Consider the following 24,018-nt stretch of genomic DNA (forward strand, 5'->3'; position numbering starts at 1 on the left):
CAGGTTTGTTATGTCCTTCTCAGTTAAAATTCCTTTCTATGACTATGTGTAGCCAGGCTAGTGAATTTCTAGGGACAGCAGCTGTGGGAGGAACCCTCGTGGTCAGTCACAGCTCTACCTACGCATAGCTCCACCAGTAAGTGGAAGCCCGTCCTGTCTTGAACTCTGACCTCGGTCAGAAGTTCGAGGCCCTCCTCCACCTACAGGCTTCTGCCTGCGCCTCATCCCTGGTGCCTAGTGGGAGAGCACTGCTCTTCTGCTGGGCTCCCCTCTGCCTCTTTTCTCTTTTCTCCTCCTTTTTCTCTTAGTGTGCTGTTTTTGTGCCTTTCGTTTTCTGCTCTTTCCTCTTTATTTGCCTCTTTCCCTTTTCTCCTCCTTTTTCTTTTAATGTGCTGTTTCTGTGCCTTTAGCTTTCTGTGCTGTCCTCCTCACTCCTCTCATTCTCACATCTCTCTCTCTCTTCTCTCTCTCTCCTCTTTCTCACTCTCACACTGCTGCTGCCCATCCGGCCTGCCCCCTTCCTCTCTCTTGTTCTCCCCTCCACTGCTGCCCCCGTGGCCCGCCCCCTGTTTTCATGCCGTTTTCCGCTCCGGCCTCCCAGCTGTCCTCTTCTCCTCCTCCATAGTTAATGGCGGCTGCCGGGCAGCCGCGCTGCTGGTGCACCAAGGGTGCACCTAAGCAAGCCTGTCTGCGGCTGCCCGCGTCCCAACCGTGGCCAGCGCCAGGGCCCCTGGACCTCTCACCCACCACCGCTACACACCAGCAGCACTCATCGCACTCAACCCAGGATACAACAACAACTGTAAGCAGGCATCTCCAAGTAACACCAAGGGACCCTTTACCTGTCGCCACTGCAAATTCACCAGCCTCCGTCACTCAAGCCCACCCGAGGACTAAAAAATCAGATCACAGCCTCAGATGTTTCCTGATCAATCAATCAATCAATCAATCGATCAGGTAATTTATAAAGCGCGCTACTCACCCATCAGGGTCTCAAGGCGCTGGGGGGGAGCTACTGATCGAATAGCCATGTCTTGAGGCGTTTCCTGAATGTTGGGAGGTCCTGGGTCTGGCGCCGGTGGAGCGGTAGGGAGTTCCAGGTCTTGGCGGATAGGTGAGAGAAGGATCTTCCTCTGGCGGTGGTGCGGCGAGTGCGGGGGACGGAGGCGAGGGTGAGGCTGGCGGAGCGGAGAAGGCGGGTGGGAGTATGGAAGGTGAGTCTGTTGTTGAGGTAGGCCGGACCTGTGTTGTGGAGAGCTTTGTGTGCGTGGGTGAGGAGTTTGAAGGTGATCCTCTTGGATACGGGTAGCCAGTGTAGGTCTCTGAAGTGGGCAGAGATGTGGTCACAGCGTGGGACGTCGAAGATGAGGCGGGCGGAAGCATTTTGGATACGTTGCATTTTTGTTTGTAGTTTGGCCGTAGTTCCTGCATAGAGTGCGTTTCCGTAGTCCAGTCAGCTGCTGATCAGGGCGTGGGTGACTGTTTTTCGGGCTTCAATGGGAATCCATTTGAAAATCCTGCGGAGCATTCTGAGGGTGTTGTAGCAGGAAGATCAACACTTGCTCAATCCACAGGCACGTCATCGAACTCTGCAACCTCATCGACACCACATCCCCGGATGTTGCCTTCCTCACAGAAGCCTGGCTTAACCCCTCCTCAGCTCCAGACATCGCCATCCCAGACGGCTACAAGATAACCTGCAAAGACCGCACAAACCGCCCTGGTAGAGGCATTGCCACTGTCCACAAACAGTCCCTACACCTCTCCACCAGCACCGATGACTCCACAACCAACATGGAACTCCTCCACTTCAAGATTGAAACCAACCCTCACACTACTCTGCGGCGCACCCACCCCATTCTGCGACACCATTGCTGACCTAGCCACCACCCACGCACTCCCATCCAAGGACTACATCCTACTGAGGACTTCAACTTCCACCTGGAAAACCCAAATAGCACCAAGTCCACCACCCTGATCGAAAACCTCATGAACTTCGGACTCAAGCACCCACTCACTCGGCCAGTCACACACTGGACCTCATCTTCTCTGCCAGCAACCACGTCGCCATCAGCCATACCACTGAACGCCAATGAGCCGGCCACCGCTGCATTCATTTCACCTTCAACAAATGCATTGGTCGCCACCACGCTCCCCACCTTCCCTGCTGAAATTGGAAAAAGGTCACGGAAGCCCAGCTCACCACCAGCAACACCCCGCCAAGCAGACGACGATGTCAACACTGCTACACACATTCCCCCAAATGGATCACCAACTGCGCCAACACCCTCGCCCCCCTCAAGACACCCCACTACAGTGGCGCAGCAAGGAAAACAAACTTGTTCACCCCATCACTCAAACAATCGAAGCAGGTCTGCAGATGTCTAGAGAGTAAATGGTGCACCATTAAGACCCCCCGCAAATCAGGAACCCTTCAAAAATGCCATCAAACATCACCACCAGATCACTAGGACCACCAAAAAACTCACCCTGCAACAATGCATCAATAACAACAAGGACCCTTTCACTGTCATCAAAGAGTTCACCAACCCCAACTCCACCGACATCCTCCCATCGCAAGAAGTCTACGAAAATCTCACCAGTTACTTCCACCACAAGATCGCAGACATTTACAATAGCTTCACCACCCATGGCCTCCCCACTACTCTCACCACCAGCACGTTGACCGAAGCATCACAACGCCCCCCACCCTCCTCCGCTGGAACAACATCACGATAATGAGGCCTGCAACATCATGGCAACAATCCACTCAGGAGCAACCGCCAACCCCTGCCCTCACAACATCTTCAACAAAGCCAGCGACATCATCGCACCCAAACTCCAGCATACAGTCAACTGCTCCTTTGAAACCGCCACCTTCACAGAGAGTTGGAAACATGCCAACATCAACATTCTACTGAAGAAACTCACCGCCGACCCGACAGACCTCAAGAACTACCGGCCCATTTCCCTGCTTCCCTTTCCAGCCAAAGTCATTGAGAAGGCAGTCATTAAACAACTCACCACCTTCCTGGAAGCCAGCAACATCCTGGACCCCTCTCAGTCAGGATTCTGAAGCAACCATAGCACTGAGACCGCCCTCCTCGCCGCCACAGACAACATCCACACTCTCCTCGATTGAGGCAAGCCCTCCTCCTCCTGGACCTTTCTGCCATCTTCGACACAGTCTCACATAACACGCTACGCTACCGTCTCCACGACGCTGGCCTCCAAGGATCAGCACTGCAATGACTCTCCTCGTTCCTCACCGGCAGAACACAGAAGGTCTGACACCCCCCTTTCACTCAGAAGCCACCAAGATCAGCTGAGGTGACCCCCAAGGATCCTCGCTGAGTCCCACCCTCTTCAACCTCTACATGACCCCACTTGCCGCCATTATCAGAAGCCATGCAATCAACATCGTCTCCTATGCCGACGACTCTCAACTAATAGTCCCCCTCACCAACAATCAGACCACCGCCAAGAACAATTTCCATGAAGGAATGAAAGCAGTCGCCACCTGGATGAAAGACAGTTGCCTCAAACTGAACTCGGACAAAACAGAAGTCCTCATGCTCGGCTCCACACCCTCCGCTTGGAACGATTCCTGGTGGCCCACTGCCCTCAGAAACACCCCCACTACCACTGACCACGCCTGCAACCTCGGTGTCATCTTAGACTCATCGCTCTCAATGGACCAACAGGTGAGCGTCGTCTCATAGGGCTGATTCCATACCCTGCGCGTACTTTTAAAAATCTACAAGTGGATCCCTACCGAAGCCAGAAGGACAGTCACCTAGGCCCTCCTCAGCAGCCCCCGCGACTATGGCAATGCACTCTACACCGAAACTACCGCCAAGACTCCGAAAAGACTACAATGCATCCAGAACGCCTCCGCCTGTCTCAGCAAGAATGCCCCATGACACAGCCCCACCTCCGCCCTTCTGAGAGACCTACACTGGCTGCCTATCAACAAGAGAATCAACTTCAAGCTCTTGACCCACGCCTACATGGCCCTACACGATGCCGGACCAGCCTATCTCAACTGCAGACTCTCCTTCTACACTCCCGCCAGACAGTTCCGCTCTGCCGACCAGGCCCTCGCCAATGTCCCCCACATCTGGAAAACCACAGCCGGAGGAAGATCCTTCTCCCACAGCACCTCCAAGACCTGGAACACCCTCCCCATCCACCTCAGGCAGTCCCTGACCCTGTCACAGTTCAGGAAGGACCACAAGACCTGGCTCTTCCTTAGCACCCCCCACCCACCTGCCCCATCACCTTGAGACCCTCACGGGTGAGTAGCCACACTTTATAAATCCCTGATTGATTGATTGATTGATTGTGTATTCACATTGAAGAATGAGCACAGGATGGGTGAACGTGTCTGTTTTTTGTGACAACCTCCATGTTCCACACACATCCATACATACAATACAATCAGAGTTTGGGGTGGAAACACCGCTGTTCCAGTGAGAAGAAAGGAAGCCCAAAGCACCAGAGGTGTCTGAATGTATCATAGCAAAGCCAGTAGTCCAGATTCACCTTCACACCAGCACCAAGCATCCAGAATACAACTTTTCCTAAATTTCTATTTTTTATTTGGAAATCATAATTTAGCGATTTCCAAATTAGCGATTTCTTAACTGCGAATCTGTAGACATCGCTATTGGTTGAATACACTCCTACGTATATCTCATTTTGCAATTCCCTAATAGCGATTTCTACAAATTTGCTATTTGGAAATCGCAAAGCCTTTGTTTCGTACAGATGGCCCGTAGATCTCTACAATTTGGAAATGTATGATGATCACCTTAGTTACCAAATAACCTCAAAATGTATGCAATTTAGGGTTTGGCCAAATGAGTTCATGAAGGACTACCCTCTACTAGGGAGGTAGTGAGAACAGTGATTTCTTGCTCTTTCTACCTTTTCTACTGATTGAAGGAAGGCATAACCTCTTTTTGGCTTCTATACTCAGAATAGTTTTGTACTGCTTTCTGGGCTTAAGCTATCTTCCTTTGTTTACTGCAAGTGTTTTCCATTTTGTAGTGAAATCTGGTACATATTTTGCACAACTTTCTATCATTTCCTGAATGCCTCTTTTTCCGGTTCAGGATTTCCATTATATTTTCGAGTGATAGCTATGCATTTCATCTAGCATGAAACACTCTAGGTGTCAAAGTACAGTGTCTCAAACAGCCGAAAGAGCTGAGGACTTAACATATATGATTGCCACAAGAGTTGTGTTTGTCCCTCTCCTTGACCTGCCCCGGTAGGCCGGTTACAACCAGTTACATCTTGACACTTCTTAATGTCACCCAACATTATGAGAAACTTCTCAGCCATGGCTCAAACAGCACCACTTTTCTCGTTGAGTTGTCAAGTACAGCCAGACTATGAGCCGAGCATAATTAAAGAAAAAAGCTCTCAGAATTGTTCCTATCCTCAAGAGAATCTAAACGAATAATCCAGATGTGAGGGTAGAGCTGAGAACACTGTGGAACCTTCAGAGCCTAGATTAAGTAGGGCACAATGCCTTTGAATAACAGTGGTCTTGGTACGTGGGGCTCTCTTAATGCCCAGGCACTTGCATTCCAGCCTTCCAAGCTCATTTGATAAGTTGTGATTAAGGGGATCGTTTTGATGAATTATGAGGGGTAGCGATCACATCATGGCATTCAGTCCTCTGTATGACTCTAGCAACCCAATGCTATCCTTAATCACAGTAACATATTGAGACTTCTGAAAGCATTCCTGCTGTTCTAACAACCAAAGAGTTCTGATATGTACATTTTTGCCCCCTCAAGCATGAGGACACCCATTAAACTATTAATGTCACAAGGACCACTACAGCAATCGTTAAACAGGTATTTGCTATTATAGGCCATTTCTTGTCCTTGTAAATTTAATGTATAAAGACTACACCATCTTTATTGGAAATGGCTCTCTCTCATCCCCAGACCTTTTGTCTTCCTCCTCCTATTTTTACTGAGTTCATTTTTGCTGGCCTCAGGGCTCTGCACGCTTACCACTACTAACCAGTGCTAACGTGCTTGTGCTTTCTGCTTAAAATATGGTGACACTGGCTTACACCCAATTGGCATATTTAATTTACTTGTAAGTCCCTAGTAAAGTGGCATTACACATTTACAAGGCCTGTAAATAAATGCTACGAGTGGACCTGCAGCACTAGGTGTGCCACCCACTTAGGTTGCCCTTTAAACATGTTGCAGGCCTGCCACTACAAAGCCTGTGTGTGCAGTTTTAAATTGCAATATCAACCTGGCCAAATGAACATTTTGCCAGGCCCAACCCTTTCTTTTTAATATATATAAATCACCCCTATGGTAGGCCCTGGACAGCCCAGAGGACAAGGTGCAATATACCTAAAAAGAAGGACATGTACTTTAAGGTTTTACATGTCCTGATAGTTAAAAACTCTTAAACTTGTTTCACGACTGCAAGGCCTATTCCTCCATAGGATAACATTGGAGTTGCCTTATTACTTTTTATAAGTGTAAATTCCAAATGGGAATAGATAACTGATTCATGTTTGGTGTCTCTGGAATCCTAATTTAAAATTGTAATTTATGGATTTTAAATTACAATTCTGAAAATATTACTTTTAGAAGTTGGCATTTTCTTGCCTTAGCAATATGGTGCCTGCAGCCTGTCTCTGATTACATGACTGGGTGTAGATGGCAGTTGAGCTGTGTGTATTGCTCCTAAACAGCCACACACAATGGAGAGCCTAGGTGTGACTAGATGGGCCATCACTGACAGCCCCACTTGCACTTGAATATGCTGTGACCTGCCTCCAGACAAAGGAACTAATGACCCTCACTGTCACTTCAGCCAGTTTGAAGCCAGGGCAGGGGAGGCAGGAAATCCCATGCACTTTAACGCCACTATCTACAAGTTTCTTCCACATTCCAGAACCAGGGCAATAGTGCATAAAAGAAGGACCTCAGATGGCACCACTTCAGTATACTCCTGGACCTGTGAATATTCTGCCAGCAAAAAGGGCTGCTGTGCTGCTAAAAGGACTGCCACTCATCTGGACCTCTACTCTGAAGGAGCTGCTGCCTTGTTGTGCTGACCTGCTGCCTGCTGCCCTCTTGCCTGGGGCAGAAGAATTGGACTTGTAACCTATTGTGAAGCCAGGACCACTGAGTGACTCAAAAGGCTAGCTGTCTGTCTTCCTGGCCTCCTGACTTGAGCCTTGGGGACCTAATAGGCTTCCCAATTGCTCCTGGTCCCAGCTCAGCGAGTTTCTGGCCCCCAATAGATGTCTCTCAGATCCTGGTCCCTTGGTGTGGCTCTTGTGCTCTAAAGGGGTCATTATGAACACGGCAGGAATCCCCGCTGTGTTCATGCTGGCAGTCTAAACATAGACTGCCAGCCCGTGGAAGACCCCACCGGCCATATAAACAACATTCCGCTGGCCGGTGGGGGGAAACAGTGTTTCTGCCAGCCGGCCCAGCAGAATGCTGGGCCTGAACATTTGCAAGGGCTCTACATGGATCCGTCGTCAATGGCGCGCTGCAGCGGGTGCAGCAGCACCCTTTGCTCACATCACTGCCTGTAAATCAGGCAGTGACCTGCACGACGGGGCTGTGCACGTGGGCCCCTGCACTGCCCATGCCAAGTGGATGGGCAGTGCAGGGGCTCCCAGGGGGGGCCCGGAGCACCCCTTCTGCAAGCCTTCCCCACCAAGTAAAGGCTGGAGGAACACAGGTTCTTTATCCAGAGGGCAGCGCTGTTTGCAGCGCTGCCCTGTCAGATGGAGAACTCCGCCATTGCCAGGCTGCCTGGCGGCGGGAGCCTGGCAGAGGCTGAGGGCCACCTGTGGAAGTCTCCCAGTGTTCGTAATATGGCAGTCCAGACCACCATGCCGGTGGTAGTAATTTCTGCCACCGCCACCATGTTCATAATGACTCCCTTAATCTCAAGCTTTGGGGCTCTTCATGACCATGAATAGACCTGTTTGCTCAAGAACGGCTCCGCTTGCTCTGAAAATCAGCCTGAACCACCCCAAGCTCGTCAAATTCCACAGCAGCATCATCAGCTCATGGGGGACCACAAACGTGAAGCTCTAGTCATCCCATGTGCAATGTCCAGCTTGCTCTTCACAGCATGCCAACTGCTTTACACATTGATTTAAGTCAAGCTTGATGGCTCTATGCCAAACCACTGGATTATTTTGGGGCTTGCATGTGCCTTATCCTGACTAGGATTGTGGTTGCTGCTTGACCCGGGATCACAACCCAGTCAACCAGTCATCCAGATAATCTTGTTATCTGCTACTATCAAGTCCATTCACAACAATTGTGTACTGTTAAAGTTGTGAGACCAGTTTTTCTTAAACCTTTTAGAACTATGACCCAATTGTTAGAACAACAAACGTTTGTGACCCACCTAGCTATAATGAACATGAGGCAGATGATTTTTGTAATGTAACTGAAGCATAATGCGTAGCACACTCTCAGTTACAGATAGCACATTTTCTATTGAAATTAACACTAAGGGTTTCATTATTAGTTTGACGGTCGGACTGCCAAACCGCCAAACCGCCATGTTGATGGTCCTAAAAAAAAACATCATCTTGGCGGTCTTTCAGACTGCCCTATTATGAGTTATACAGGAAGTACTGCCAACCAAAAAAGGCAGACGGCCAACAATGCGGAAGCCTGGAAATAGACGGTCTGACCTCCAACAGTACAGCAACCAATCATTGACCTTATCACAAGCACACAGACCGCCATGTTGGTGGTCCTAAAAAAACATGTTGGCGGTCTTTCAGACTTCCCTATTATGAGCTATACAGGTAGGACTGCCAACCAAAAAAGGCAGACGGCCAACAGTGCCGAAGCCTGGAAATAGGCGGTCTGACTTCCGACAGCACAGTGACCAATCACTGACCATATTACGAGCTCACAGTCAACATGGAGGACCCCCATGGTGGTCAGCCACTGGCGATCTTAAACAAGGCAGTCTGCGGTCACCAGAGTAATACATAACAGCACACAAGATGAATTTGAAAACAACACAGCTGACACACATTGCCACACTGGACACACCTGCAAAGGACACTATAAAACACACCCTTCTCAGACCAGAATCCTTTGCATTTACCCTGCAAGTCAACAAAGCGCAAGCACCTTTTCTTGTAGAACACATAGATTAGGCACCCCTTTTTCTCACCATCCCATTGAACACCCTGCACACACTTTTGTCCATTCACACCCCATTGCACTTCCCCTGTTTAGTAAGTCACTGTCACCCATATTTGTTTTCCACCATGTCACATTGCAAAAATCTAAGGACCAACAGAGGGACAGGGAGATTTAAAATTGGTCCAGTGCACATCCTCCCAAAAATGTAATCCAAATTAATAAGGTACACTGTTCCAAAGAAATAACCACAGCTCAGGAAGGCACTACTAAAAGTAGAAGTCAGAGCCCTCACACACCCAATGGGTGTCATGCTTCATCACAGGGCCTGCTCCTCATCTTTTGGTGCCATGGTTAGACGTAAGAGTAGACTCAGACCTACGAGAAGACATGAAGAGCTGGAGAAAATATATTAAAATACGCTCTAGACCCTACCGTCAATAAGTTTATTATTAATAAGGGATCTAGGTCAAAGTTAAAAACAAAGGGAGTGTTCAAGGAAATAATGTTCCTCCACTCTACCAAGAAGAAAGAGAAGTTGGGAAAGGAGAGTTCATCCTATAATCCTAATTAGCGGTCAACATGTTTCATGCCTATATTGTCCCTACGGATCAGTCGGCATTTCTTCTTCAGGACCAAAAACAAATCCAAAAGGGAAAACTCCTAGGCTTCACTTAGGGAAGTAGAGTGAGTGCAAGGTGCATGAAAAAATAATAAATGTAGAACTTACATGAGGAAATAAGAAAAAACCTAAATAGGGTTTGACCCTCCTATATTAAGGCATGGGCCCCTTGGGACAGTGCGAACAGAGCAACTACTGTATCTAGATTCTTTATGTAGCCCTCATGCCAAGACCTACCTGGACTACATACAAAAAGGGTCCCGTTCCTTAATATAGGAGGGTCAAAACCTATTTAGGCTTTCTTCCAAGGTGTTGCATCTACTCCAATGATTTCATTCACCATGACTGACACTTTTACTTTATTTTTTGTACTTTTCCATCCATAATGTATTTTCTGCATCAGCATTGTAATAAATTCACCCATCACAAACTCATTGTCTTCTTGCTTAATTTCAGCATTTTGAATGTGAAGATGTAATACCATGTGAACCATCTGATGAAGACATAACTAACGTGTGCAAGGAGGGACATGATACAGGTATGCAGTGTCCTCCTCAGGATTACAACCATTACACATAAACACATATGTACAAGTGTCTGGTCACACCAAACATTTTATTCGAGTGTACAGCACATAGGTTGTCCATATGTCTGGACTTTTTGAAACAGGAATGTGTGACTCATACTGAGTCAAAGTAAATATTTGAAGGTACAGACCTCCAGACCACGGAAGGAAGGGATTTGTAAGAAATTGTTCTGTAGAATAAATAACTATTTGAGTGGACGATGTCACCAGCTTAAGCGTTATCACATACCACACCAAATTAATCCAACTTCTCAAAATCCAAGATACAGAAAGATGGTAGTACAACAGTCCCTGATCACACGCCCATCATAATCCAATGACCAAGCATCTGGTGGCATGGCACAAACATAAGTCAGTGCTGTGGCACAGGCACAGTGGCCTGCAATGATGAAATACATCTATAGCTCATACGAGTCATACACGTCATGCAAGAAGAGTGTTTAGCCAATTTGAAGGAAAAATGACTTGATTGCAATCTATGACTACATATTTTATCCCCACATGATGACACACATGATACAATCGGCCCACCACATCACACACAACAAGTTTAATGTGCACATCTAATGTTCCACCCAAACACTATATAAACTGTCTTGGCACAGGTCTCATACAACCCACATGTGTGACCTACATTATCTGGAACCATCTATGTCCAGTTTGTATGTCAGAACAGCATCAGATACCTGCCAATGTCAAAACTCTGAAATGCCCACATGAGGATGTCATGGTGATGGTATCTGTACAAAGACAAAACAAGTAGTATAGGCTTGAAAACATACCTATTACACAAATCACATAGCAGTCAGATAGAAATAAAATTACATTGCAAGGAAACTGAGCAAACAAAGCAAATTCAGCAAGGTGGGCATATGTCAAGAGCTAACTCTTCAAGTAGCCTTTGACTGAATATTGCAGAGTATTCGATCCCTAGTTGTTTCTAAAACACTCAACTCCGCACATTCTCGCAACTACAATTCATTGTACAGTCACAGTCATGACATTGCATGACAAACTTACACTCATGAAAAATAGCTGTTGATGGGATCTTCCTGTAAGTCAGCTGTTTCCTCTTCACCACTGTCATCCTCACTTGGCATTTCAGGATTCTCTCCATTTGGCACTACAAGCTCCCCCTCCTCTGGGACGTAATGGATATTCCTCCACAGGGTGATGTTGTGGAGCATGCAGCATGCCACAGTGAACTGACACACGTTTCTGGGTGAGTAGAGGAGGGCTTCACCAGTCCTGTCCTGGACTTCAGGAGCCCAAAAACCCACTCCACCACCCGCTGTATTCTTCAATGGGCATCATTGAAGTGGACTTCCCCTGGCGTATTTGGATTCCTTAGTGGTGTCAGCAACCAAAGACGGTTCAGATATGCAGAGTCTCCTGTTAAGGAATGGGACTTATGTGCAACAATGAGTCATTCAATTCATGATTGTAGCACATGGCATTGCACAAACACAATCAGGACAGAAGTGACTTACCAACCAGCAAGGTCCTCTCTGGGTCCAGTTGTGACATCAGCTGGAGCATCCTGCTTTTCTGCATTATGAAGGAATCATGGGCTGAACTAGGATAACGGGCACACACATGTGAAATGTAGAGATTCACCAAACTAACAACTTGCACGTTGATGGAATGGAAGTTCTTTCTGTTATGATTTTCTTGTTCATTTGCCTGCGGTAGAACAAAGCTAAAAGGTGTGCCATCAAAGGCCCCCACCACATGTGGAATGCTTGCTAAACAATAAAAGTCAGCCTTCAAATGGGCTAAATCCTCATGTCGGGGAAACCGGATATAGCTGTCAAGGTGGTTCAACACTGCTAAGAAGACATCCTTCAAAACCAGACTGAACATAGGTAGGGACATACCAGCAGATAGGGCCATTGTATGATGGAAGGGCCCTGTGGCTAGGAAGTGCAATACTGACATGACTTGTACAATGGGTGGTTTGTTGGCTGGATAATTAATAGCTGCCATTAGATCGAGCTCCAACTGACAACATAAGACCACTATTTTGTGCCTATCCAGGCAGTAATACATTATTGCGTGGTGTTGCTCCATGGTCTGAAGGTCTGGCAGTTGACAGTAGACAGGAGGTTGTAGCATCCTCCCTCCTTCTGGGTACCTATGTACAACAAAACATAATTCCTAACATTAACCATTGTGTCCACGGCAACATACATGGTGCATGCCAATGATATCATGTGACAAAGCAATTCTGACTGGATAGACATGGCACCCAGTACACATCACAGCTGCCAACTACTCAAAGGTGCTGCCAACACATGAGGCCACAATGTGGATTTGGAGAAAAATCAAAGATTTACAACACAATTACCCCTTGAAATTTGACTCTATATCCCAACTGCCAAAATGAACATCAGCGGTGGTGGACTGTACCCCACTGTTAAATGCCATCTGTGCTGTGCAACATACTACCATGGTGGTTGAGTACTAGGACCTATATGACAAGACACAATAAGGACATTTGTGAGGTACAACAACCTTTATGTAGGCAAGATGCAGTTTATAAAGCCTAAAACTGCATTTCAGGCTGCCAAAATGGCGGATGCCTGACCTTCTCCATTGGACATTAGGAACTGCCCACGATCCGCCGGCGGAAGACATCATGGCAGTAGGTGGTTGCAACTATGTTGGACACATCCATAGGCTGATGATGTTGCCAGTGGCGGTCACTGCACAATGGCTGTGTCTGTCAGCTGTGATGACCGCGTACGTGGCAGTCACTCACTTGACTCCTGACACTGATGCCAGCAACACCTCCGTGCACTTGAGCTGCTGTGTGATGCCTCTGGGAGAAATCATGCCTTGTCCAGCACATGATAGGGCCCATGCCTTCTCTCCAGAGGAGCTGAAGCTTGTGACTGATGTCCTACCCCTGAATGGACAGCTCTATGGCTCACCAGAGGAGTAAGTAAGTCCCTTATGTGCACAACTTTCTCTGTACTTCACCATCCTTTTTCCTCCTCACAGGGTACAATGTGCTCTTCTGTGCCAATTAGACTTCTTGTGTGCCTTGCAGTATGTGTGGCATCAATGAGATGGACAATGTGCAGGTATTAGTGGCCAGTGCCATATGTTAAATTTAAGCACATTGTGTTGTGTGAGGTTTTTGGAGTCCTAGATCATCCTTGTGTTGAATGCACATAACTAAGTAAGAGACATTACTGCCATCCACTGACATCTCTTTCCTCATGCCCAGGAGGTGATGCAGCAGTTGCAGGACTGAAATGCCAAAATGGCCTCCATTGCAGGGGTACTGGGTGACATGGCGAACATCATGCATGAGTACACAACACACCAGCGAGCCCCTTCCACTAGCCAGTGTACTCACCAGCTTTCCACATCTGCTGCAGCTAGTGGACAGGAGGACCTACCACCAGACTCACAGGCCACCAGCACCCCTCCCTCTGCAGCAGAAGAACCACCCCGCAAATGTTACCTGTGACCCAGACAGAAACCAGAGACTGTAGCCAAAACCCAAACCACCGTCAGGAAATGAGCCCCTCCTGAATGTCACCCTTGTGCGCCACTGAGACACCTTTTTCACTTTGGACTGCCATTGCTTCTTTTCCCGTGGCCCCGTGGATACTGGACCTGTGCTACAAACCAACTGGGCCACTACACTGAAGATGTTGTCCACCATCACCCCAGTGTATTGCACTATCCCTTCCTTTCTGTCACTTCAATAAACACCTTTGAACACAACTTAAGTTTCTGTGCTTTATTTACAACAAAATGCAATGTCTTTACCTGTATAGCCCTTTGCAAATGTCATGTAAAGTGTGACTCCATCCACCAATGTGTGAAAGCAGTCTGTAGTCATCACATTAGTTCTCAGTTGTGACCACACCAACATCTGAAAAATAGGGAAAGCATTACTGACAGTCAATTGAGAAATAAAGGTATTAGAGCAACATGAGCCCCTGTAACATAACAGCCTACATTCAGCTGGTCACTTCTACACAGTAATTTGCGCAGCAATTGACTCCAAAAAGCCATCAATGATAAGAAACAACCCATTTCAGGCCCTCACACAAGATGCCACAGTATTAGCTATGCCATGTTGTCAGCATGCCATTCCCTCCTCTGGACCACCTAGTCTGGGCAACACTGTCAGGGAAATAGAAGTCACAGATCAGTTGTTCAAGCACATTGTAAGGCACATGACATTCCTAGCAACATATGCTAATTACTGCATGGGATGAGGATACACTTTGCAGTGGCCTTGTATTTGACAAAGCTAAACTACTGACACATTGCATGGGCAGAATAAGCTTGTACAACATCACAATCAAACTGGCACGATGGAACAGTGTCAGCTCACATAGTGCACACATTTTTGCTTGGAACAACACAGCAGCCACACAGCACTTAACTGTAATGTAGGTATGAACAGAAGTTCAGTCTTACATGAGTGTCATTGAAAGTACTGCTATATCAGATGTGTCCTGTTGTCTACATCCTCCTCCTCCTCCTCCTCCTCATCACTATCTTCAGTGTCCTCTCCTGCCACAGGTGCATTGTCTTCCTCCTCCTCTACAGAAATGGCACATGGCGTCTGAGGGTCGAATTGTGCAGCATGCAGCAAGCCACCACTATCTGGCAAACCTTCGCAGGGGCGTAGAGGAGGGATACACCAGTTCCATGGAAGCATCAGAACCTGGCTTTCAGTAGCCCAAAAGTCTGTTCAATTATCCTTCTGGTACAACCATGTGCTTCATTGTACCGATTTTCTGCCCATGTCCTCGGATTCCTCATTGGTGTCAACAGCCAGGATAGGTTTGGGTAGCCAGAGTCACCTGGAAGTAGTGAGAGACACACATTACTCATGCACAATGGCAGAGAGGACAACTTCAGGTAGCATACAGTAACATACATTGTGTGAAAACTCAAGCTCACCTATGAGCCACACTTTCTCCCTCTGTAGTCATGCCATCACCTATGGGATGCTGCTATTCCTCAATACATAGGCATCATGCACAGATCCGGGAAATTGGCAGTAATGTGAGAGATGTATTGATCTGCAAGGCACACTATCTGGACAGTTATTGAGTGGTAACTCTTCCTATTCCTGTAGACCTGCTCATTTGTCCTGGGAGGGATCAAGACAATATGGGTCCCGTCAATGGCCCCAAACACATGTGGTATGTGTCCCATGGTGTGGAATGTAGCCTTCACAGTGGGCAAATCTTAACTCTGGGGCAATGCAATATAGCTGCTCATGTGTTTCATCAAGGCAGCCAAAACTCGTTTAAGCAAAATTTAAAACATTGGCTGTGAGGTTCCTGCAGCCGAACCCACAGTCACCTGGAAAGAACCACTTGGCAGGAAATGTAGCACTGTCAGGACCTGTACTGCAGAGGGTATTGCTGTAGTGCTTCCAATAGCAGGAATCAGATCTGGCTCCAATTGTTGACACAGTTCAGTCATTGTGGCCCTGTCCAGATGATAGGTAATTATAATGTGACATTCCTCCAGTGTAACCAAGTCAACTAGGGGTCTGTACACTGGTGCTTGCCTCCTCCTGTTTCTCCTCCTCTGCAGTGGTTGGTAGCTAAGTAAACCAAACATCAGAGTTGTGTGACTACAGGAAGATTGGACACACAATATCACACAGAGCAGGCACACCCAATATACTCCAACAATGATTGTAATTTGCACTTGTGTCCTCTACATGCAAACTGACTTTTCTCAAAAATACCAATACTGTTCATTAGCCTTTGTGTCACACAGATGTAGTAGGAGTCGTGTGTCATAATTAGTAGTATCCCATTTGAAATGTACTGTTAACTACTTATCTTCAATCAGTGCACTCGTATGAGATCTGCCATACATACCAGCATTAGGAACTGACAACCGCCTGTCTTGTATGCAGGGATAGGTGGAAGTGACCTCACTTAACCAGCGTTTAGCATCATGGTGGAAGGAGGTTTGCACCACTATGCAACACCTCGTTGGTTAACATGGAAGTCTATGCGGCACAGGAACCAATGATGATCACCGCCAGCGGTGACGGTGTTTACCGTCGCGGACGTGACTGACGTTTTCTCTATCCCACTTCACATGATTCCTGACTCTCAACACATCAACACCTCCACTAGGCGTGCTTTTGTGTCCTGTGTCTGGAAGTCACGATGGTCCATGCTACAGAACATAGGGCCCCAGCCTTCACATTGGAGGAACTGGAGAAGCTAGTGGATGGGGTCCTACCCTTGTATGGACAGCTGTATGGGCCTCCAGATCAACAGGTGAGCCCCTTTGGGGTACTTTTGGAACATGGCTGTATGTAGATGTATGTATGTGCTGGCAGTGTATCATTTGGGGAGTGTGCTGCTTGCAATGTGTACGCAGAGGTACAAGTACTGTGTGAGGTCAATGTGGGATATATGCAGTATGTAAGCAATTGCTGTAACAGAATGTAGTGTTGAATTCATGGTCTCCTTTCATCTCTGTTCCCTATGAAGGACAGCACCCATCAGAAAAAAGGGTTATGGTGCGCCATCGCCAAGGACGTGCGGAGCCTGGGGGTCCATATCCTGTGGAGCACCCACTGCAGAAAGAGGTGGGAGGACCTGTGACACTGGGCCCAGAAGACTGCGGAGGCCCAGCTGGGGATGTCCTCCCAATGAGGGAGGGGTGCCCATCGGACCCTGACCCCCTAATGGCTCGCATACTGGTGGTGATCAATCCGGAGTTGAATGGGCGCCTTAGGGCAGCACAGTAGCCACAAAGGAGTGAGTACCCACTGTGTGGAATTTTTTCTTGATGCCTGCCATGTTGTATGGGTGCAAGGTTCTAGTTAGTGGATGGTCCAATATGCTAGTCTGTCTAATCTTGTACTGTCCTGCTTAGCAATGAAGAGTGGCATACCAAGGAAGAAATGGCTTAGTGAGTTCCAGTAGGTGTGCAGATGGTAGTGGCTGTGTTCATTTCTGCTGTAGTTCCCAGGCAACAGTTTGGTATTGTGGTTCATACTGCACAGTGTTAGCACCTGTGAGTCCTTGTGATGTGTACCATATTGCTGTAATCGACCCTCTGCTCCCTCTCTTTCTCCCCCACGCTCTCTCCTTTTGTCATCCTGTCCTTGTGTACATCAGCATCATCTGGCGAAGGAGCAGGGGCACTGGCGAGTGGTGAGCTGCAACCCACAGGACCCAGGAGGCGGAGAGCACAGACACCGAGGGGACCAGTGGGTTGAAGGGTGAGGGGAGCACCACGAGGGAGACAGGAGCTGATACTACTGACTCTGATTCCTCCTCTGATGTAAGTTTCTTGGTGGTGGTAGACCCTCTCTGACCACCCCAGCTACACCATCTTCCACCACCCCCACACCAGCAGCGCCCTCCAAGTAACCCCCCACCCAATTGCCCATGCCCGCTCACCCAGGAGGGTGGACGTCTCCTTTGCCCCAGGCACCTCAGACCCTTCCCCAATCAGCTCTGCTGCCTTCACTGAGAAGGCTATTGACCTCCTGAGATCCATCTCTGTAGGGCTGTCAACAATAGTGAATGCCATCCAGGGGCTGGCATCACAGATGCAACAATGCAATGCCTATCTGGAGGTCGTTTACAGTGGCTTGGCTGCCCTACAGAGTTTGTTTCAAGCTCTGGTCTCCTCTTTGATGGCAGCCAGTGCCCCTGGTTCTTCCGTCCCCCCACCAACTACCTGTTCCCAAAGTCCTTTTCCCCCACACATCCAAGCACACAATCAGACCAGCATGCACCCAAGTCCACAGACATGACTCGCACAGACAATCACAGACACCACAGAACACACTACAAGCAGACATACAGCCAACACACAGAAGCACACACATCAACAGCCACTGCCTCCACTGTCCCCTCCTCCTCCCTCACTGTCACATCAACACTTACACCTGCAAGCACTGCATCATCAGTCCCAGATCCTGCCACCTGTACAGCCTTGCCCACAGTCACCACAACAGCAGACATGCTGGCTAGCACCCCGTTCACCACATGCACAGTCACCACCATCACGACCACATGCAGCACACTCACCTCACTTGCAGACACCACCACAACATACATGCACACGACCTGCTTGTCCTCTTCCACCCTGTCTGCCCAGCCACTTTTCAAAACACATAAACGCTCCCACTCAGACACTCAACAGCCATCCACCTGACACACGCACACTGTACATACACCTGCAACCCAGTTCCCATTGTACCCAAAAAACTGTTTCTTGCCTGCCTTGACCTCTTCCCTCCTCCTCCCCCACCTCATTCTGTCCAGAAAAGGAAGGTCCCGCTCGCCCAGCCTGGTGCCTCCAGCTCCCAGTCATCTCATGTCCCTCCCTCTGAAGCAAAACCTCCCACTAAAGGACACAAGACTGGCACTCCAACCTCCCGCTCCAAGCCCACTCTTCCACCCCCTAAACAAAAGAGCACAGGCCCATCCCCTCCCAAACCCAAACCCAAGGACCCTACTTCCCAAGAAAAAGCCCCCCCCCACCACCCCCACCTTCCCTGCCCCCTGAGGTGCCTGCCTTCCATCATGATGTCCCAGTCCAATGGAGTGACTTGGGCTGTCAGGAGTCAAGTTAGGCCTTGTACATTGCCCTGTGGGTTTTCAAGAACATTGGACTGGCCAATGGCCCTTTGTGTATATAGTTCGATTTAGTTCTGTGATCTCTATTCCCACCAGATTACAATGGTTGGACCAAAGGTATTTGCCCTGGCATCTTTATTTACTTCTGGCTTCTATTGTTGTAGTTTTCAGCAGATTTTTCTCCGTGTGTGGTATGTGTGTGTGGTGTGTGTTGTGTGTGTTGGTGTGTCAATCTCCCCTCCCTCCCTTGTGTGCTAGGAAGCTGTATTCACCATTGTCGTCGGCATTGCTGCTCCTAGACTGCCATAGTGTGGTACAGCATCGGCAGGGCTTCTAGTTCAAGTTCCATGGTGCCCGCGGACTCCTCTGTGTCCCTGGAGGTGAGTGTCTCCTTTCATATGATTTATTTTCGCCAGTCTTTTCGTGGCAGTGGTCCCGCCCCAGAAATCTTGGTGGTGTGTTATGTCATTATATGGTGGGTAGGGAATGGTGTTCCGTTAGACTGAAGATGTCAACTGCCATGGTCGGTGGGCGGATCGCACTGGCGGTTCAGGTGGTACTTTGGCTGTCTATGGGAAGGATCACCGCCATGGTCATAATTTGGCGGTCTTCACTGCCAGCTTGGCGACGGAACTACCACCATCGCCAATGTGGTGGTCAGATGACCGCCAATGTCTGAATGAGGGCCAATGTGTGGGGCGAAAACACTGTCTCCGCCAGCTTGCTTGTGCAGCTTCGCCACTGCACGTTCTGTGGTGCCTACTGGTGGCAACAGAACTGGTCAGTCTTTTCTCCATAGGCCAGCATGACTCGTAATACAGCCGTCCAACCACCAGCCTGATGGTGGTTGGACTGCTAACGCTGCCATGGCGTTCCACAGCCCACCAAACTCATAATGAGGCCCTAGATTTGCACACACGTGTATTCTTATAATGACACTATAAAATGTAATACTGCACAAAAATGATAATGTGTGGAAATTGGGTTTTGGTGAATATTTAACATTTTGATTTGTTTTCACCCTATTAAAATCTTTCTTTCCTTCCTACTTTAGAGTTACAAAAAAAATGCTTCATTTTTTATTTCCTAGCCACTGATAGTGTGCTATTCATTTACAGGAACTTACATTTAATTGCATGTTACTAAAACATTACGTCCTAAATCCTTTCCTTTTGCACTTCCTGTACTCCAGCAAGATTGCCTCATAATTTACTTGGCTTTTCTTTCCCTGACTGCAAAGTAAGAGGCACTAAAACTTATAAGCAGCAATGTGTCAGAAGGCATAGCCTGAAATTTGATGTCTGTATTTGTGTGGTATTTTCACTGTTTTACTGTTTGAAGTGTTGCACAAGTACTTTATACATTGTCTCTAAGTTAGGGTGGACTGCTCTGTGCCAAGGTACTGGAGTTGAGCACAGATTCATTTGGGGCTTGCTCGTGCCTTATCCTGACTAGGATTTTGGCTGTTGCTTGACCAGGGCTCACAACCCAGTCAACCATTTACCCAGTTTATGACACTCTTATTATCTGCTTCCATTAAGTTCATCCACAAAGAAAGTTCCTGCAAAAATTGTGTATTGCTAAAGGAGTTAGACCAGCGCTTCCCAAACCTTTTTAAACTCCTCCCTAATTTTTAGAACAACAAATGTTTGTGACCCACATAGCTTTAATGGGCATGAGGCAGATGTTTTTTTAATGTAACTGAAGCATCATATTGTACCACACTCTCAGTTACAGACAGCACATTTTGCATTAAAATGAAATTAAAACTAAATTTGCACAGGCGTATATTTTTATAATGATACTGTAATAAACTATACTGCACACAAATTAAAATGTGTGAAAATTGGATTTCGGTTATTATTTAGCATTTATCCATCACCAAGTAAAGTGTCTTGATTTGTTTTGATCCTATTAACATCTTTGTTTCCTTCACACAGAGTTATAAAAAATGTGCTTCATTTTTGGTTTCCTAACTATTGAATGTGTACAGTTCATTTGCATGGGCTTACATTTACTTGCTTGTTACAAAAAGAATTACATCCTAAATCCTTTCCTTTTGCACTTCCTGTACTCCACCAAGACTGTGCCATAATTTTACTTTACTTTTCCTTCTCTGAATGCAAAGTAAGAGGTGTTTGTAAACACCAAACCCCATGTTAAAACATGTAAGCAGCAATTTGTCCGAAGGTATAGGGTGAAATTTTATGCCTGTCTTTAAAGAAAGGCAAATGTGGCAAGATATATACAGAATAAATATATATATTTCAGGTCCCACCAAAACCGGCTCAGGGCATCCCTGTACTAAAGGGTTGTGGCCCACAGTTTGGAAAACACTGTGTTACACTGAGTTAATACAGGGATTCAGAATGAAGAACTATGTATCACTTTCAATGGAAATGGAAATATTTGAGGCTATTAGCAAAGGTAACAAATGTGTGAGTAATTTACACAAGTAATTTCCACTTTGAATGCTGTACCCTTTTTACTTTATGCTATTTACAAAATGTGATTGTCTCCATTCCCTGAATAAGGGGGTGGGGTATAATTTATATAATTTGAAGTGTCAGTTACTAATGCCAAAAAGAAACAGTGGTAAGTCCAGCACCAACCATGGGAAATCACAGATACTGCAACACCTTCCCATAGAAAATAGTGAAGGGAGGGACTTAAAATAAAACTCAATAGGAAATAATGTTGAATTAAATTGACTTATTAAAAATAGTTTGAAAAGTGAATACAAATAATTTATTGTTAAAAATATAAAAGTTAAAAAAAAATATTATTCAATTCTAAAATATTTTAGCAGCCATTTTTAATTTAAAATTAATATAACATTACATTTTGATCAAATTTAAGAACTTCACTTTTGATTGATTCTATACATAATTTCTTATGGATAATAAAAAATACAACTTTTTACTTCAGAAAAATATTTTTAATTTAATATATTCAAAATTATGTTAATAGTGCCTAGCCTTTTTTTCTTTTGTTTGCTTAAATTAAATATATGAAATTAATTTACAATACTGATTAAAAAACCCTATGCTTAATAACTTTCACAAAGTATAATTACCTTTCTTACTTCATGTTGTCTATATACTGCAAAATTCAGTTTGTAAATAGGCGTAGGGGTGTGTAAACCAGCAATGTATTAAATAAAGCAATGGACTGGGAGCGTGTCCCTAGGTTATTAAATTATTATGACTCTTTTGTCTTCTTTTATCAAGACTCGTCTATACAGTATTACTAGTATTGCTTCCAAAGTAAACTGCCTTAAAGAGATTCAGGGATAGAATACAAGTTTGGTGGTCGGAAATCCCAACCACCGCACCCGTGGTGAGGAGACTGCCGCGTAACTGCAGGTCTCCCCACCTGCCCTTTTACGAGTTTTCCGCTGGGCTGACCAGTGTAAACCAAGGTTTTTGCCGGTCCGCCCAGTGGAAAATGTGCAGCAGCATTGTATTCGGCTCCACATGAAACAGAGTCCAATGTTGTAGCACAGCGGTGCTGACCAGCGACCTCAGAATGAGCAGACAGTGCTCATTCCAACAGTGCTGGGGAGAGAGGCCCGTACACTGCCTCCTGTGGCCCCCAGCACTTGTTCTCTGCCAGCCGTTTCATGATGGCTGAACTGCTATGAAAAGGCTGGCAAAGAACATGGTTGTAACCAGTAGGGCGGTGCTGACTTCAGTGCCAACCTGACTGATCACAACCAAGACCGTTGTCAGCCTTTTGGTCCCACGGCAGTGCAACTGCCGGGGTCATAATGTGGCAGTCAGACAGCCACGGCGGTCCAACCACCATTGCGAGTCTGGCGTTTTGAAACACCAGACTCGTAATCAGGCCCTCAGTCTGCATCATCTAAACTTTAATTTTGCTCTTGTAATGTTGCGGGTAGAGAACACATGCTTCAGTATGATATCGTGTTTAACTTAGTGGGTGTTCACAACATAGATTTCATTCAGTAATGGTCGTGCTTAAACTATGTATCCTTTCCAGACCATGGACCTTTCTGTAGCCCATGGGTCAGGAATGCAAGTAAAGGCGAACTAGCAGGTGACCTAGCGTTTTTCAATTAATGTGCTCTAGGGACAGAGATGTTGTGCATTAGTATGGATTTCTCTAGTGCCTTAGTTCGGGTGGGAGAAATTCCTTAACAGTAGCAAGTTATTACAAAAGCTGCTAATTCTGGATGTTTACATTCAACTTAATATAAAAGAGAAACTATTGCACTCAATAGTGCTATGAAAGTGCTAAATGATTTATTGTCTGATTAAGCAGTTTATGGATCTTTAATCACAAGAGATTTCAAGTTAAATCTAACTGTAGATGCATTAGAGAACATTTTGGCTAGTACCCAATACTTTTATTGGAACATCCCTCAGGTAACCCTTACCTTATTGCATAGCTTTGGAGTATGTGCATTAAATGGATGTTTCCCAAATGACAGAACGATCAATTATGCTCATTACTTATGTAGCTGCAATATTGTGATTTTAAACATTGGCAAAAAGTGAAAAAAGGCTATTATCAATGTTGACAAGCATCAGCAAAAGACAGCACAAGGATGTATACATGCATGTTTCACCATGCATTTCCACATACACATCTTGACACTGTGGCTGTCATTTGTTATCTTAATTTACCATTGCAGAATATTAGATGCCCATCTTGCAGTGGTATATCAAAACATTCACAAAAGTCTACAAAATCACCTTATTCAGAAAGGGATATTAAATTACAGTTCTCAGATCTTCCTTTTTTTTTAAACCATATTTTACTGTGATTTTAGGTTTTCATTGCAAACATACAGTTGACAAATATTCTATATTACATGATTAGCAAGTGGGACAAGAGTCCCCAGTGATTGTCAATTCGGTATTCATACACAATAACGTTAACATAAAACCACACATTAACTTCCCACCCTTATCCCGCCCCAATTCCCTCCCTCATGAGCTTCTGCTGAGTGCTTAAGGTCTTTTTGTAGTGCTGCGCCTAACATGACTTTCGGAGGATAGAATCCTG

This window comes from Pleurodeles waltl, chromosome 9 (genome assembly GCF_031143425.1).
Source record: "Pleurodeles waltl isolate 20211129_DDA chromosome 9, aPleWal1.hap1.20221129, whole genome shotgun sequence".
In the NCBI taxonomy this organism is placed as follows: domain Eukaryota; kingdom Metazoa; phylum Chordata; class Amphibia; order Caudata; family Salamandridae; genus Pleurodeles; species Pleurodeles waltl.